This window comes from Pinus tabuliformis, chromosome J (assembly GCF_031772625.1).
Source record: "Pinus tabuliformis cultivar Carrire ecotype Pingquan chromosome J, CPIR1, whole genome shotgun sequence".
Taxonomy (NCBI): domain Eukaryota; kingdom Viridiplantae; phylum Streptophyta; class Pinopsida; order Pinales; family Pinaceae; genus Pinus; species Pinus tabuliformis.
Window position 1 is genome coordinate 934,437,628 of NC_142295.1, and position 15,015 is coordinate 934,452,642.

Sequence of the window (15,015 nt, forward strand, 5' to 3'; positions counted from 1 at the left end):
CCCATCTGTAAGATTCATGTTAGCTTCGCGGATCTTGCACTTCAATCTCTGATCCAGCTCCCAGGGTGTCTCACCAGGCTTCATCATGATCTCCTTGAATCCAACGATTGATTGCGCTTCAGATTTGGGCCTACTGAATTCCTTATTCAGCGCAGTCTGAATGTCTGCCAACGCAGTCGTCAGGTTATCAGTGCAGTACTTAATGTACCATGTTAGCGCGCGTTCCTGTAAAGCAGTAACCAATGTTGTTTTCTTCATCTGATCGTCTATAATGTCTCGCCAGGCTTCATCATGATCTCCTTGAATCCAACGATTGATTGCACTTCAGATTTGGGCCTACTGAATTCCTAATTCAGCGCAGTCTGAATGTCTACCAACGCAGTTGTCATGTTATCAGTGCAGTACTTAATGTACCATGTTAGCGTGCGTTCCTGTAAAGCAGTAACCAATGTTGTTTTCTTCATCTGATCGTCTGTAATGTTCTGGGCTTGCCACACAACCTTCGCGACGAACCAAAACTGGTCCAGGTCCTCATTTCCCAAGCCCTTGAAAACGGGCAACTTCACTATATTTGCCATATTGAACGGTGGTGGAGGTGGTGGCGGTGTGGGCGAAGGTGTATGTAGTGGAGGTGAAGATGGAGGTGGTGTGGGTGGATGGGGTATTCGTGGGAACCCTCGTCTTATTAACTGACAGCGCTCTGCGAAGAAGCCTATGTTGCTTCTTCGTCGTCACTCAGAGGAGGCTCAATCAGCGGGCTATATTCAGGTCTTGTTCCCCTTCTTTCCTTGAATAACTTTCCACTTCGCGTAGCTCCAAACATCAAGGTAGTTGCATAACCCACTTTTCACACGAGCATTTTAATCCAAGTATTCAAAGATCTTAAATACTTACCTCGCAGTTCCTTGAAGAAGCGTCGCTCTGCTTCACTGTAGCTAACCGAGGTATCCACTACAAACTCTGTCACAAACCCTCCAAGGACACAATCAAGCCAATGATTGACAGCGCGCGCGATCTTATTTTCAGAGGCTTCCAATCTTCGCACTAACTCCGAGGTCCACGCTATTGGACCGTCAAGCCTCCACCTTCCCTGGCTGTCTACCAATTTAGCAATCCACTCGTATAATTCGACCGGGAAGGAACAAAGGAAAATTCCGTCTATCTCTGTGTACAGATACCTGTCCAACCACTGTTCTTTCGTCAATCACAGGTTCCTATTCTCTTGCGCCACAAATTCGTGGATCTTCCTATCCAACCAATCTTCAATTTCTTTCTTAGTTGGATTCCAGTGATGCGACATCACACATCTCTTTATGCAGATCCCGGTCCCGACAATGGAACCATTTGTTGGCTTAGTGGGTCCTGACCCAGGTTCAGAGTTAAGTTTGCCAAACAAATCCCTACACTACTGGCCCTTTCGGCATCAATCCGCAGAGCGCGGACTAAAGTCTCACCTGAAGCAGTATGGGGGGCTGCTGGAACCAATTTTCTGCACCCAGAGATGGTTAGGATGTCGTTTTATGCCCTAAACCTACCTTCGCGCAGATCGATAAGCCTTTGAGGCTTATCGATATAACTCCCTCTTACCAGCCTCTAAACCTTCGCGAAGGTCTACGACTGTCTTTCGCGGACCCTAAACAGGCAAATCAACCACTTACGCGCCTTTCTAATCACTCCTAAGTCTGTTATTACCCAAATTGGCTTAAGTGTCTGATATCTTTAGCATGCATTAAGATATTCTTCGCGTAAACAAATATTATTACTTGCGTTCATATAACAATGTAAACCATGCAGAATCGCGCATCAATACAGTATTAAATCATAAACCCAATATTCATCATAACATAAATGCATTTATTTATAACAGAAGTAAATGGATAAAACACAGATAGTTCCAGAATAATTCCTTAATTGATACTTCAAATTTGCTTACAGACTCAAGACTACCCTGCGCACTTAGCTACAAGGGTCCGCGCACTCAGCTGCAGACTCTACTCTAGGCCTCTACGCACACAGCTGCAGAGCCTCTCTTCTACTCTAAGACTCTTCACTCTTCAACTCTAATGACCCATTACATTCATTATTATCAACTATGAATTGCCTTAGACTCTCTAAGACTCTCCTTTTTATACAGTCCCATGGTTCGCGGATCATGGGTAGGTCTATACAAGCCGACACAACATACATAAAAGAAGGGAAAATCCCTTTATGACACTTACTATCTACGCGCTCCGCGATCACAACTTGCAGAGACTTTACACTTTATATAACAAAAACTTGGGCTTTTGCCCCAAACTTGACCGCAGGGGACCATGTCCCAACACTAGCGAAAAAGTGTGGCCATCTTAATGTGAAACTGAGGGGTAACAAATCCCTTGGTTAGTTAGGTTAGCAACATTGTTGGTCTTTTGAGGCACGATTATTTCTAAAGACTATGGACATTTTGATTGCTCACCTCCCTCATTACCCAATTTCCCTCAATACCCCTCCCCACCTCCTTCTCCTAAAGGAGAAAATTTAGATTCTATGATCAAGAAAAATATATGTAAGAGCTTCACCTAAGTTTCATACTCTACACAACTCAAGCCTTTGAGCCCCAAGCTAGCCTTTTACATGAAGAATTTGCTCTAAACCTTCGATGAATTTATTGTTCAACCAGGTTATCTTCAATTCTATTTGTCGCACAAGCTTCATTCTCCTCTCAAACATCTTCAAGTTTGCTCGCATTGGTTGAAAGTTGAGGTAGATCACCATCTTCCCACATAGAGTGGAACGAATATGTAAATTTTGCTTATTGCATAAGGTAGAGACCAAGGAGTACCTTATCTCTAGGTGCCTTCCCTACAATGACATTAGAGCAAGGTTCCATTGTATCTACACCAAAGAAGTAAGACCATAGATCTCTTCTCTATTTTCGTCTCGAAAACCCTCCTCAAAGCAACTCTTGAGGAGTTCTAGTTCTCAATCCCAATAGAGATCTCACCTTATCTCTCAACTCTAATCCTTCAACTTCATACTTGTTCAACCTTGGGAGAAAAATGCTAAGCAACTCAAGAAGAATGGCTATCATACCAAATCTTCAAGCATATATGTGATTTACTTTGGGATGTCCTTCATGGGCAGGCCTAGAATGCCAAGGGTCCAAAGATCCTGGTTGAGTGAAAATCTGTAGTTAGATCATCACAGCATCATAATTAATTATCCATGCCAAAATTAAAACAATAATTAACGTAATTATTACACCTTTAATTAGGGATTCAAAATGGGAACGTTACAAATACTTGCCTATGACTTATAGAGTAACTCCAGAGTCATCTCCAAGTATACAGAAATCACTTGAACGACCATACAATGGACCTGTGCCTTGGAGATGATGTGTTTTATTATTACTAGTAACAAATTATAATGTGGAAGTTTAGTATTTCAAAATTGAGTATTATAGGAATTAGTCAGGTGGACCAATTACCTATGTTTCATCATCAATAAAAACCACACACATGCAAGGGTACAGGTCACTCAATCCTTGAATAAAAGGATGGATTGTTATCCTTACAACAATTTGCCAGGTCCTACTAGTATTTCAAAATTGAGTATTATAGGAATTAGTCAGGTGGACCAATTACCTATGTTTCATCATCAATAAAAACCACACATATGCAAGGGTACAGGTCACTCAATCCTTGAATAAAAGGATGGATTGTTATCCTTACAACAATTTGCCAGGTCCTACGGAAGAACAGAAGAAATGAATATCTAATAGTTGACCAGTTCTAATTTCTAAGTGGGAAAAGGATTACAATCATATTAGATATTTCAAACTCTGAAATATAGAGGGTATGGATAACGCCTTGCAAAATCAAGCCCTAAATGAATTAATGATTGACCACAATGGAAATCTCTCCATAAAACTATAGTAGAAAACTATGCAACACAAAACAGAGAACGTACATTTACAAGGACACCACAAATAAGATTAACTTTCACGGAGGCCTGAAAATTAAACAGTAAACTATTATCTCATCTTTCTGATGTTGCCATACAGCAGTGCTATTCAGGAAATTCTAGTTATCTAAACGAAGTAATCATCACGCTGAAAATATCCTATCAGCAGTGTTGCTTCAACCACTTAAACAAAAAACCTTCCTTGATGAGACTTTCTGATTCATTTGCACATTACACATGCAATAAAAAAAAACCACCAAAGAAGATGTCACCTGCTTTTGGCATGTAATATAACTCTCTCCCCAACCACCAGAAGGAAGCTGCTTTGAAAGAAGGAAATCGCAAGCTTTACGAATTCTTGAACAGTTTTGGTAGGTTTTGCCAGCAGCCATTAAACCCAGAATACCAAACCATGTACCATATGTGAAGCAGACTCCCCACGAACCATACCTGCGAGAAGCATGTTCCACCAACATAAAATTGTTTTCACTTTCAGTTTCGAAATTGCTTATTACAATTACCTAGTTGGAGCAATTGAATTGAAATTTTAAAACTTTAACCAGTTCTAACTTTATCACTCGAACTCTTGATTATCTAAAATCATGTTTATGAATTTTCCACCTCAACAATCAGAAAAGTGCACAAGGGATAAACAAAAACACAATACTTCCATAAACGAGAGAAAAAATGAAGTAAAACTTATTATGTCCAGTAACAACCACTAATGGCTTATGAGATTGCATGATTGCTACATATATAACCACAGATAGGGAAGTTTTTATCCACAGATTCCTAAACACGAGAGTGGAGATAATATGAAATATTACATTAACACTGCTGAGAATATAAATCACAGGGAGGACAGGATAGGTTGTCCATGTTAGACTCTCAATTATATCATTTCTCATTAGGTCATTTATAGCACCTTATACATTTACTGTAGTTTATTCACTTAACACTTGCAGTGTATGGAATTTGTGCTTTGCACACCTAACACTTGCAACGTATGGTCTATGGAATTTGCGCTTTGCACTAGCCTTGCATGAACCTATCATATATATTTTTGCACCTTGCAATATCTATACACAAAGCTCACCTTAGCACAACACAAGGACTAAAGTCCTTTCTTTTGAGTGTCCCACAAATGGTCTGGATAGATGATTTCAAGGACCCTAGTCTAGTCTTAGGGTCTCATTTGATTAGTCTCAGGACATTAGGGTCTCATTTGATATATATTGACAGTGCTTTGGACGTACTGCCAATATATATCCTCCCCGATCATCATAATCATTCCCCCTTTCAAGGCGAGAAGATTTGGAGAAGCATCCAAGGAAAACAATTAAGGTGCAACATGATCAATGGAGATACCAATTAACAATATAAGCAAAGAAGCCTTAGAATACTAATATCATTTCCAACCTGAGAAAATATCTCTGTTCGTTTAGATGTTTATGTAATATGATGACCTGCTATTTGTATAGATTTGCATGGATCATAAAGAGTGCCAAAGCTAGAGCTGCTAGATATCCACAATAGAATAAGAAACAAGGAAATAAAAAAGAACTTAGAGGACTGATGTAGTAGCAACAAATTGATATTGAAGCATACAGATGGGATGGGTAAAACAAAAGAGAAAAGAAATAAATGGCACCAAAACACTTGAAAAGGGAACAAATTATACCAATTTAGCTCATAGCATTACAATTTGTCTGAAACATTATTGCACGTCTCATGTAGCTTGTAGATAGTGCTGTAAGAAAATACTAGTACAAAGAAATAAAGATATGAATTGTATTAACTTCCAAAGATGAGGAAGGTGGTCAACGGAATTGAAAATTACATTATTTGTATTACAGCAAGACAATACGTCAAGCATCCCCAATCCATGTTTATGAGATAACTCTAAAATGTTAAAAATGATAGTAAATATAACGAGGGAAAAATAAGTACAGGTTCAATATTGGACAGCTATAGACCAGTAGCAGATCCGCCTATCCTCATCAACTACCATATGTTCTCCCCGGAACTGTACTGCAATTTAGATTTCCATGGAACTGCAGTAAAATTGGTAGTAGTGCTGCAAAGATTTCACTAAATGACACAAAGTTTCATATTTCACTAGATGATGCAATCTACATGCAACTTCAAATATTTTGATTAATGTCTGAATCGAAATATTTGATTCTTGAACAAGCATTATCATAACTGCAGCCCTGCTTTCCATGTTTTATATTATTGTCTATATGATTTTAGACTATAATTACCAATGAAAAAAGAAAAAAAACATCAACACATAGCTCTAACAGAACATTTTTTCCTATTTAAACCAAATTGGGAAAGGCATGCTTCCTTTTTTAATAGTCATACTGATGGGCATTTCTTTTAACATAAGATCTTACCATGAACCGTCAGGCCTTTGCATATTTTCAATGTACCGACTGCCATTTGAAATGCATTCTTCTATTTCTTTACGTCGGTGCTGTGGATGCAGTTTCTTAAAAAGTGCAAGAGCTTGAATTGCTGATGATGTGCATTCCACATACCTGAGAATTGCACATATATTTCAAAAGAATAAAAAAAATTAACCAGCAGCTGTTGCGAATGACATAATACACAGAAAACATGTAAACAGAAATAACACAGAACTATTTCATATACTTACGAATAGTCAATACAAAATACTCCAAGTATCTCTGCAGGATTGAAATTCTGAAAAGAATAGAGCCAAGGGGTGCACATTAAGTCTTGGCAGAAAGATAACGATAATAATCAGCCTTAGAGTCATACAAAGCATTTCTATTAGGGATAACCTTGGGCAGTGACTAGTAAGTTATTTGTAAATCTTCATAATTTATGAAACTGAATGAAATGCTTTAGAGATACTAAAGTATACTAATACAAAAATCTCCAAGTATCTCTGCAAGATCGAAATTTTGGAAAACATTAAGCAGTGGCTATTGTCTTATAAGTAGCTGGTAAATCTTCGTAATTTATGAAACTAAAATATTTATCTCTAAATCGCATACTTTTGAGATAATATAGCATACCATACAATTATGGGAAAATTCCATGTGCAAGATATTCTGTCATGCTTTATTGATAAAATTGCAGGAAATATCAATGGAAATTTTTTACATATCCACAAATAGTTTTTTCCTTTATTTTGGGACGATTGGTCAAGAACATACAATGCAGAAAAGTTGGTTAAGGGGTTAGTTTAATAAATTACCGCGTTAATAATATTATTAGGCATTTGACTAATTACATATAGATATCTGATTCAAATCCGAGAAATGTCATCCACTGTCAGTAGCATCCCTGGATTTCTTCAAACATTATAAAAAAAGGAAAATAACCCCTAAATGTATCCCTGTTATCTCCATCTTCAAGTCGTATAAAAGCATTTGAATATTATAACATAGTTTAGAGACAAGTCCTTTATCTTTTAATGTTAGGGACAGCACAATTCATATCATGTAGAGAACTGAACGCAACACAGCATGCCAACGCACAATATTCATACATAAAGAAAGCACAAAGCAAGTAAAAGGACATGAGTGGATCAATCACAGCAATCTTTCTTAACGAAAACCTTATGTTATACAGAAAATTAATACGTACAGAAAGAGAAGCAATTACCTTAATACCACCAGCACTGAAACAGGGTCTGAATAAGCAGACACAGATAGATTTTAGCGTCCTGAAAATGCAAAACGACTTTGCACATACCCCGTCTCACCAGAAATTTTGAGAAGTGTAGGAAAAACTTGCGCTTCCTTCGAAAATACACTTACAGTACTACTTCAAAGCAATCACAGGAAACTTTAAAGCACTTACTGTGAAATTCTTTCACTATTTCATCAATTCTTTGTACACGGTTCTCTACGTAAGCCATACGTCAGACTCCTACGCAATTCCCTCAAAGATAAGAGGAGAGCAGATCTTCATGAGAGGATAAACTCATCGTGATGACACCAGATGCTTTCTTCTCATACAAAGGTATTTGCTATGAATAGACAGAAGGCGCGACAATGGGATCTTCCCTGTCTGATTGTCACAAATATTTTTATGGAGCATTTTGAGACCATGGCCCTTAATTCGTGGCATCATAAACCAAAATGTTGGTATCGGTTTGTTGACGATACTTTCATAGTCTGGTCTCTTGGGCTTCCTTCCCTCTAGGATTTCCTTAATCACCTCAACAGCGTCTCTTCGCATATCCAATTCACTATGGAATTGGAAGAGCATTCCTCCCTACCATTTCTGGATGTCCTCATTACCGGCTTCCTGACAGTTCCCTTTCCTTCCAATTGTATCGCAAGAAAACCCACATAGACCGTTACCTCCATGAAAACTCTCATCATCACCCTGTTAAGAAGTCAATCATCCTTAAAACCCTCTTCAATAGAGCTGTCAAAATTTTCGATCGTCAATTTCTATCCAAAGAAAAAGCTCACCTAACCAAATCCCCTATCAACAATGGCTACTCTTCATCCCAAATCAACAAAGCCTATAGATCTACCTGTTCACACTACCCCAAAGACCCTCTACCCCCTCTAAGGGCTCTCTTATCTCTTCCTTATATAAAAGGAACCACTGATAACATATCTAGATTCTTAGCCAAAAAGAACATTAAAACCTTATTTAAAGCTTTCAAAACCCTAAAACAATTATTCATCTCTTAAAGATAAGATGTATCCAATGCTTGGTACCAGAGTTTGTTGAAGTTTCCACGCCCTCTAGGTCTCTGGTCTATGCCCTAGCTAGCAACACAAACACGCTAGAGATGCCCAACCAAAAACAACTTTGCACAGCAGAATATAACAACAATGAGATCAACAACAATACATAAGATTTTATGGCCCAAAACATGTTCCTTATTAGTCTTCAAAAAGAAAGCCATAATTTTCCTATACCAGGGATTATGGCCCTTTACAAACCCCAGTACAAAACTATAATACACAGTCAGTCCTTTGACCAATACAACTCGGGCTAAATCCTAGTCCATCAAGCTCTCATCTTCCCTCAAACATCGACTGTCCTTTGTAAAAAATCGCTTGAAATGCAGCGACTGGAAATTATTCTTCTAACGATAAAATTATTATTCATTTTATTTAGTTATGGCAAAATAATGAATAATTCACACTGCAATTTTTTCACAAATAAAACACTGCGAAAATAAAATGTTGGAAACTAAGAAATGCTAGCACACATATAAAAAATGACAACTATTTTTGGATGATTGTCCCCAGAAAAACCCAATGTAGGAAAACCGGTGCAATAGCTAAGGGTTTTTATTATTATGCAGTAGTGAGAAATTATGAGTGCAATCTTTGAATGCCCAATTAGCTATCCAATCAACAAGATCTGACAAAAATATTTAGAGAGAAAATTTCTCTCTCTCCACCTACAATCCCGACACTTGACCCTGTCAAAAAACTGGTTGTCCAACCCCTGCACAGGCCCTTTTGTGCCAATGTTGCATAGACACTCACATGTGCGGCTCTATTCTGGCTCTAATCAAGTTATCCTACATGTCTTTGTTGCTAGAAGTGACACTCCAGACCTCTGGAAGACTTTCCCAACCTCTGGAAGCCGAATTGACTCCCTCTCTAGCTAAATCAAATTGACGTGTTGAAGCTTTTGCGGGGCCTTGTGCAGCTTCAGAGTGGAATACTTCTGTCACTTGCTGTTGTCTCTCTGGAACTAGAAAACTTCCTTCGGATTCATTGTCTCTGCCCCTCTCTATCTATGTGTCCCCTCTCTGGCTTGAACTTTTCTAGTTGAATGTTGCTCTCAGGAAAACTGAACTACCAAGGGAAACTCGCTCTCCAAGTGTGTTTCTCCATCTACCCATCGACCTCATCTTATAATCTTCACTTGAGTCTTCAACGACCAAGATTACAACTTAATCGGTAGCTAAGATCATCTCCAAGTCGATCCGTGTGAGTTTCTAGAGAATTGTCACCTTTCTCAATTAATTATTATTAATTAACCAGTTTTCCTAAGTTAGACTTAGGAAAAATTTAAATAATGGTCAATAAATTTAATTGAGCTATCTCTAGATGGAATTTCCATAAATAATTTTTGGTTTTGGAGAACTCATGTGTTTTAGCCTCTCCACAAAGTTTGAGACTAGAACACCATCCAATGCTACAAAAAATAACACTCCCTCTTAGCGAGGAAGGTGTTCTCCAATTGTCTCCATAACATCCTCCCCGTGTTGCTAATGTTTGACAACTGTAGCTACCTGCCACTGTCCACCAACCACTGCAATAACTCTAATTCATCTTCTATCAACTATAGCTAAACCATGCTACATCTATGTTGCTGCTGAAACTGCACTATACAAACCATTGTTTTACAAAACGGCCGAATCGACTCCGACTCGGCCGAGTCGAACCGAGTCGATGGCCTGGGCAATGAAACGGTGAGCTACCCGGTTCGGTTGACCGAGTCACATATGACTCGGCCGAGTCATCCAATGACTCGGCCGAGTCATATGTGACTCGGTCAACCCGGCCGGGTCTGTTATGACTCGACCGAGTCAATGTAGGGATGGTTGGGCAGCGTAACAGTTAAAAAAATTTCACTTTTTTTGTAATTTTTTACAAAGTTAAATGCAGTTTATGGATTCTAAAGGGTAATAGTAATTTGTTAAATGCTTTTGGGGTCCATTTCCCCTCCCAAACCCTATTTAAGACAGCCAAATGCTCTCATTCACTCACAGCAGTCTTATGCATTTGAGTGAGAGTCTTCTTTGAGAATTAGTGAGCAGTTCTTGAGCTTGTTTTGGAGCAGCAGTGAGGAGTCTTGGAGGAGCATTGTAGCTGGAGTGAGGAGCTTCTTGGGCAGCCATTTGGAGCAGCATTGAGGAGCTGATTCTTGGAGCAAGCTTGAGGAGGCAGTTTGTGCCTGGAGGTATTTTTTTCCACCTCTATAAATCTGTTTTTGCTTAGTAAATTTTAGGTGCATATCAAGAAAGCTTAGAGAGTGTTTTTTGTCAAATAAATGAACATTGAATCAATTTTTTTTTTTTTTTTTTTCATTTTCAGATTGTTTTCCTAGTCAAAAAATGGCACCTAGAGCAAAAGATCCTGCTTGGGCATATGTTGAAATGGTTGATAGTCAGATGCATTGCAAATTTTGCCATAGGAAAATTAAGGAAGGTCCTGGGGACATTAATAGGCTGAAACAACACTTGGCAGGGATTAGAGGCCAAATTACCGCATGTACCTCTGATGAAATTGGGGAGATTAGAAAGAATTTGTTGGCCAGCTTTGAGAAATTTAAAGCAGATAAGGCTAGGCAAAAAGAGATACAGGCTGAAATTGGGAGGAAGAGGGAGATACAAAAAATGATGGCTACCAACCCCCACTATGATTTTGAGGGTTCTTCCTCTATCCCTCAAACTGAGGCATCCAACCCTTTCCGTTATGTTCCTCCCTCTTTTGGTTCTGTTCAAGATAAGGGAAAGGGTAGAATGAATTTGACAAAGGGTGATGTGACTATCAAAAGTTATTTCAATCCCTCCTCTCCATCAGATGCACATGGTCCTGAAGTTAGTAAAGGTCAAATTCAGCCCACTTTAGATGACCATTGGAAGAAAGAAGCGAGGGAGACTGCTTGTGACTACATAGCTAGATGGTGGTATGATGCTGATATCCCCTTTAATGCTGCTCGTTCACCATATTATGAGCCTATGTTTGATGCCATACATGCTGCTGGAAAAGGCTTCAAAGGCCCTACTATGCAAGAGCTAAGGGGGTTTCGTTTGAAAAAAGAAATTCAATCCATTAATGAGTATTTGCAAGAGTTCAGGGACTCATGGGCAAGAACAGGGTGTACCATCATGTCAGATGGATGGACTGATCAAAGAAACCGTACCATCATAAACTTTCTTGTCTTCTGCCCACAGGGAACCATGTTTTTAAAATCAGTTGATGCATCTGATAAGGTAAAAGATGGCCACTTGTTGTTTCAGCTATTGGATGAGGTTATTGAGGAGGTGGGGGTGGCTAATGTTGTTCAAATCATCACAGACAATGCCTCTAACTATGTTCTTGCTGGTAAACTGTTAGAGGAAAAACACAAGACCATCTTTTGGACCCCATGCGCTGCACATTGCATAGACCTCATGCTTGAGGATATTGGAAAATTAGATTGGGTCAGAAACACTGTAGATAATGCCAAAAGCATAACAAAATTTATCTACAATCATACACTGGTTTTGAGTCTCATGAGGAAACACACTGGAGGCAAGGATATTATTAGGCCTGCCATCACTAGATTTGCTACACATTTTTTGACATTGCAATCTATGCTTTCCCAACATAGAAACTTGCAAAAGATGTTTTCCAGTGATGAATGGAATCAAAGCAATTGGTCTAACAAACCAGAAGGCAAAGAATTGAAAAGGAAAGTCCATGAAGAAACTTTTTGGAGAAAGGCAGCAGAGATTGTGAAGCTTGCTGAGCCACTAGTTAAGGTGTTGCGGTTGGTGGATGGGGAAAGGTTGGCTATGGGCTTCATTTATGAGGCTATGGATCAAGCAAAGGAGCAAATAAAGACAACATACAAGGATAGAGTGGCAAAGTATGGGCCCATTTGGGCAATCATTGATGAAAGATGGAACAATCAACTCCATCGCCCTATACATGCAGCTGGGTATTTTTTGAACCCACGGTATCATTATAAAGCTAAGGAGTCAGGAGCTTTGAGGGGGGAGGTTAGAGATGGACTGGTTGATTGCATTGAACGCATGATCCCATCGGAGTCTGATCAGCTGGAGATACATCAACAGGTCACATCCTTCAGCAATGCAACAGGTACCTTTGGGAAGAACCTAGCAAAGATTGCAAGAGAAGCAGATGAGCCAGGTAAACAAAAATTTCAATTTTCAATTTCTTAATGGTTTTACAGTTTTACTTTTTTTATTAAAGTTTGTTAAATCATTTATAATTTGAAAGTTAGATATAATTTGTAATTTTGTTGAGCTTCAGCCTTCATCTAACTCATAATTCATTACACTCCTATGTTTTTTGCAGCACAATGGTGGGAGGCCTTTGGTGGCCAATGCCCTCAATTGCAAAGGTTTGCAATTCGTATTTTGAGTCAAACTTGCAGTGCATCTGGGTGTGAGCGCAATTGGTCTGTCTTTGAGAGGATTCACACAAAGAAGAGAAACTGTTTGGATCAAAAACGGTTGAATGATCTAGTTTTTGTCCAATACAACCTTCGGCTCAAACGAAACCAATTGCTGAACAAAAGACCTGATTCAGATCCCATTGTGTTGGAAGACATTGATCCAACATCAGATTGGGTAGTGGAGAGTCGTCCACCAGAGTTTGATCCTGATGAGGATCTTGATGAACTTGAAGTTGAACATCCACTTCAGCCTGTTCAGTTGAATGCAGATCCCAATCCACCAGCCTCAGTCTCACAGCCAGCAAGGAGTAGGACTCCAATTGTAGGTGCTTCCTCTGCTCAGCCACGACAGAAGCGCAGCCGCATATCTACTCTATCTCAGCTTGCATCTGCTGCACAGCCTGCTAGTGGTACTGGCACCACTTCTACAGTTGCAGTTGGAGACGATGATGAGGAGGAGCCATGGGGCCCCTTGTCTGACTCTGATGATGATGATCCAGAGATTGGTCGAGATGATCTTGGCTCCTCTGGCAGTAGCTACTAGCCAGTAGTACTAGTATTGGAGTTTGGTCACCATCACAGTTTACTTTTGTTGTAGAGGCCATTTCTAGCCTCCTTGGTTATTTGTATTTTGTTTTGAGTCTTTGATCATGTATGACAGTTGACTATGTATTGCCATTGGGTACCATTTTGATATAATGGATTGGTTCATGAGCCTACTTTGATCATATGTTGTCTTCCATCTATATTATAATGCTGTGTGTTTGGAAACATGAATGAAAATCTTTAAAATTATGTTTAAAATATTTAAAATTATGTTTTTTTATAAAAAAAATAAATATTTAATGTATTTTTTACAACGACCGAGTCATTGAAATCGAGCCGGCCGAGTCATTACCGTTTTGGAGTCGAAGTCGGAGTCGATCCTCGGCCAAGTCGAAGTCGGAGTCGGAGTCTTAAAACATTGATACAAACTGTACTACTGCCAACTCTGCATCTGCAGTGCAACCCAACTAACATTCCCTCTCATTGTTATTGCTGCTACTACAACTGAGAAGCATCCAAAACATTTTTTCCTTGCTACTGAAACAGGTTCTCCACTATACCCATCTGCTCTCTGAAGTAGACAAACTTAGCTCTTCCTAGAGCTTTCGTGAGTATATCTGCAACCTGCTCTTCTGTGGGAACATATTGTAGCTAGACTGCTCCATGTTGCACACAATCTCTAATGAAATGACATTGAATATCTATGTGTTTGACCTGTCATGAAACACTGGATTTTCAGAGAGCTTGATGCAACATTGATTATCGCAGTAGACACTGGTTGCCTCCATCCTTTGCCTGAACAAGCTCACCAACAGCTTCCGAAGCCATATAGCTTTGCACATGCCTATGCTAGCTACCATATACTCTATCTTTGCAGAGCTCAATGCTACTGACTTCTACTTCCTGCTGCACCAAGAAACCATCCCTGATCCAACATTGAAGCAGTTGTTAGTTTTTATAGCATCGAATGTGTTCTAGCCTTGAAATTTTTTGGAGAGGCTAGAATGCATGAGATCTCCAAAACCGAGAATTTGTTTCTGGAAATTCCACCTAGAAATGACTTAATTAGATTATTAGTCGGTTTTTAAATATTTCCTAAGTCTAAACTTAGGGAATATGACTAATTAATTAAAATGAATTAAGTTAAGGTGTGAATGTTCTAGAAATTCACATGAATCGATTCAAGTTAATCCTAGCCATCGATTAAGATCTAATCTTGGTCATTGAACTCTCAATAGAGGATTATAACAAGAAGTCGATGGGGCTTGGAAAAAAACACTTCAGCAGTTCGATTTCATGAGCAGATCGATTTCCAAAGTAGCAGCAATCAGTTGTCGGAGAGAGAGCCCGTGAGATCGAAGCAGTGATTGAGCTGGAGGG

General features: G+C 39.2%; 1 pseudogene across 1 annotated transcript in view; it reads right to left on the reverse strand.

Moving 5' to 3' along the window:
- LOC149229841 (cycloartenol synthase-like) overlaps window positions 1–15,015 on the reverse strand; it is a 377,687-nt pseudogene that overhangs the window by 94,461 nt on the left and 268,211 nt on the right. The window contains exons 13-15 of the transcript XR_016247969.1: window positions 6,605–6,651; window positions 6,342–6,485; window positions 4,215–4,392 (exon numbers count right to left, since the gene is read on the reverse strand). The product of XR_016247969.1 is annotated as a cycloartenol synthase-like (transcript). The remainder of the gene's footprint in view (window positions 1–4,214; window positions 4,393–6,341; window positions 6,486–6,604; window positions 6,652–15,015) is intronic.